This window comes from Globicephala melas, chromosome 6, assembly GCF_963455315.2.
Source record: "Globicephala melas chromosome 6, mGloMel1.2, whole genome shotgun sequence".
In the NCBI taxonomy this organism is placed as follows: domain Eukaryota; kingdom Metazoa; phylum Chordata; class Mammalia; order Artiodactyla; family Delphinidae; genus Globicephala; species Globicephala melas.
The window spans coordinates 72230124-72234117 of NC_083319.1; the positions used below are offsets into that span (position 1 = coordinate 72230124).

Below are 3994 nucleotides of genomic sequence, written 5' to 3' on the forward strand. Positions count from 1 at the left end.
AGCAGCCGCATAGCACAGGGAGATCAGCTCGGTGCTTTGTGACCACCTGGAGGAGTGGGATAGGGAGGGTGGGAGGGAGGGAGACGCAAGAGGGAAGAGATATGGGAACATATGTATATGTATAACTGATTCACTTTGTTATAAAGCAGAAACTAACACACCATTGTAAAGCAATTATACCCCAATAAGGATGTTAAAAAAAAAAAAAGTAAATGGTAACCGTTCATAGGGATTCTGTATACGCTCTGTGCTATCAGGGAATGCAAAAAGGAAGTGGGAGAAGTTGGAGACAACTAATAAGGTTGTTGTAAATGAAAATCTTCAGGGGATAGAAAAGCCAAAACGGGAAGAAATAACCTTAACTAGTGCACGCAGAAGCTAAAAACAGCAATGATGAGCAATTAATCAGGCAATATGTTACACTGTAATCAAGGATCAGAAAATTCCGGAAGAACTAAATGACACAGAGTTTATTACTGCTCGGTAAATGATCATTAATAAAACATGGCTGTTAAAAGAACCAAAGAGATGAGTAATCACAGAAAGGAAATGTCAGCTGTAGAAGGAATAACCTGTGGTCTTAATCACTTGGAAAAATTACAGGTCTGGACATAGAATCAAAAGAAAAGAATGGAAATTAGCAGTGTTATGAGAATATGGCACAAACCTGATTGCTTTCTTTATATATAAAATTAAGATAGTTACAAAGACACCATGCACTGGTGAATGAAAAGTTTGACTCGGCTAACATTTCAACGGCTAAAAATAGTGAATTTACATAATTGTAGTTTCATATTGTTTAGCATCAATCCCCATCTCTGGTGTAGAAATAAAAAATCACTTACATTAATGCAGAGATTACTTGGCTTGAAATTTATCCGCCCCCACTAGTTATTCTTTGGATTTATCTGGCTGATGACCTCTGCTGACCTGTAAATTTCCTAAAGGACTAACTCTGCACACGCGTGTTTCCAAAGAGAGAAACAGGAGCAGTTTCCAAGGGCATGTCATTCCTGTATCATTCATTCTATCTCTACAGAGGACTGCTTTCTCAAAGTGTAAGAAAAATACCTGCAAGTAAGTATAAAAAGAAAAAGGATTCCAACAGAGACACCAAGTCATTATACTACAGAACTGTGGGTTACTCCTTTCATTTGAGGGCTACTGATTTGAGATCTTTAAAAAAAAAAAAAAATCAGTCTAGAGGAAGCAAATCAAAGAGAATATGGTAATTAAAGCTGTCAAAGGAAATACTAACCAGCAAAATCGTCTAACTGGAATTATGAGAAGATATCATAACTTCCATGGAGGAAAAAGTATGTTCTTCTCCAACTTAGTGTCATGCAGGAATTTTTCATTCTCATAGCAACAAAAATTATCCTAATTAGTTAAAATGTATCACCTACTTACTGTGTGCCAGGAATCATTCTAAATGCAATATATACGTCATCTCCTATACTTTTCGTAGCAACTCTATGATGTATGTGTTATTGTTGCCCTCTCTCAATTTCATATTTGACAGATAAAGAAATTTTGCGGCAGAAAGTTAAAGTTACTCTCCAAAGATGGCCCCCAATAATTCTGCCCCTCCCTGTATGTACAAGCTGCTCCTCCCATAAAGAGGTACAACTTACATTCCTTCCCCTTGTATCTTCTAAGACTAAATTGGCCAATAGAATGCAGAGAAAGAAATATTGTGAGTATTCTAAGCCAGGTATTAAGAAGGCTGGGCTGTTTCTACATCTCGAAATCTAGCCATCATGTTGTAAGAAAGCCCAAGCATCCACGTGGAGAGGCTCTTGCGGAAAATAATCAAGACCTTTGGCTCACGGTGGCCGTTGAGCTCCCAGCCAACAGCCAGTACCAACTTGCCAGTTACGTGAGTGAGCCATTTGGGAAGTATATCCTCCAGCCCCAGTTAAAACACCCCAGCTGGTAGCACATGGAGCAGAGATTAGCTCAATCAAACCCTATCCAAACTGCAAAATCATTGTTGTTTTAAGCCACCAAGTTTTGACATTGCTTATTACACCCCAACGGACAAATGAAACACTGAACTACCAAGACTGCACAGTGAGATAGTCCAACACCATGTAGGCCATACCTTTCTCTCATATAAATTAAGCTGCATATGAGGGTGTGCAAAGAAAGGATTCGAATCAGTGGCAGGGGTGAATGGAAAATGTGCTTATATGGACACCTTATTCAACAAATAGTCACTGAGAATCTGGGAGGTACCAGGAACTAAGCCCAGATGCTATAGATACAAAGGTAAATAGTCAGTCTTTAGCTCAAGAAATTCTCCATGCAAGGCCACTAAGACAAAATTTCAATACCATAGGAAATGATCAAATTGATGCAAAATAACGGACAGCTGTTTGGGATTACCTGATGAGGGGACCTGAGTTAAAAAGTTAATACTCTTGGCAGTGCGGCCCCGTGGCCTGGAAGATCTATCTCTTGCTTCAACAGTGTTTAGACGAAACAGACCCAGGGACGCCCCTGCTTCCAGCCTCCGACCACCCTCCAACCTCCTTTCCAATCGCAACCTTTGGAACCAACCACTCAGCCGCCTTCAGCTTCCAGGACCAGCCAACACTGTTTTTTGAGCTTAGCTCCCTATTGTCGATCAACCATGACCTCCCCAGATTCCTCAGAATTACTCCACCCAGGTGGAGGCCGCAGTGAACTGCCTGGTCAACATGCATCTGCAGGCCCCCTACACCTACCTCTCTCTGGGCTTCTATTTCGACCACAACGATGTGGCTCTGGAAGACGTGGACCACTTCTTCAGCAAGTTGGAAGTACAAAACATACATCTCTTGAAGATACAAAACCAGCACGGCAGCTGTGCCCTCTTCCAGGACATACAGTGCAGAAGCCGTTCCAACATGAGTGGAGTAAAACCGGAGACGCTATGGAAGCCACCGTGGTCATGGAGAAGAACGTGAACCAGGCCGTTTTGGAGCTGCACGCCCTGAGTTCTGCCTGCGCAGACTCCCAGCTCTCGGACTTCCTGGAGAGCCACTTCCGGGGGTGAGCAGGTGAAACTCATCAAGAAGATGGCGCCCACCCGACTAATCTCCGCCAGCTGGTGGCCCCCAGGCTGGGCTGGGAGAGTATCTGCTCAACAGGCTCAACCTCGAGCAAGAATAGGAACCTCCTCAGACCGGCGCCCCTTGAGGAGCCCCTCTGGCACCCCTCTGGTGTCAGGGCTTCTGCCTGAAGCCTCTCTCTGCAGCCACTAGGCAGCTTTTTAACCATCCTGGGGCCTTCTCCCAAGCTGTGAACCAAATGTAAATAATAAAGCTTTTTGCAGAAAAAAGTTAATGCTCTTGATTTTTTTCCAGCCACCTTAAGTCAAAGAATTACTGGGCAAGATTTAGAGTAAGCTTGGAGTGCGAGTAGGAGAAAAGTGTAAGTAAACTTGCAGGGTAGATCAACAACAACACAAAAGTGTGTGTGTGTGTGTGTGTGTATGTGTGCGCGCGCGCGCGCGTGTGTGTGTAAGAAAGGAAGGCAAAAGATGATAAATAGGTGTTAGGGAAGGAAAATTTAAAACATTCAAAGTTATCTTTGTATGCACACACACACACACACACACACACACACACACACACACACACACACAGTACTCCTACGGCAAGGTCCACGGACATATTCTGACCAAATTGAATGTCAAAGAATTCTTTAAAAATGGTTGCAGGGACTTCTATTATAGTCCCAAGATGGAGTAGCCCCATTTCCACCTCTTAGAGAGGCAGAGTTCCTCTCTCTTAAAACTAAGAATTCGAGAACATATGTTCCAGACATGGCAGAAGCCTCAAACCAGAAACCACCACCATGAACAGACAAAAAATTTACTTGAAGAAGAGCCTATTCCCCCTAGCCAAAATACTAGGAAAGGGGTAACCTATATCAACAGAAAACCTTTCTGGTAATACTGCCTTACTCCAGGCAAACTCCAAAAGAAACACTGCATTTCTCCCACCCC

At 43.0% G+C, this 3994-nt stretch overlaps 1 pseudogene; it reads left to right on the top strand.

The window, feature by feature from the left end:
* Positions 1 to 1304: 1304 nt before the first annotated feature.
* On the top strand, positions 1305 to 3156 carry LOC115838989 (ferritin light chain pseudogene; annotated as a pseudogene).
* Positions 3157 to 3994: the final 838 nt, after the last annotated feature.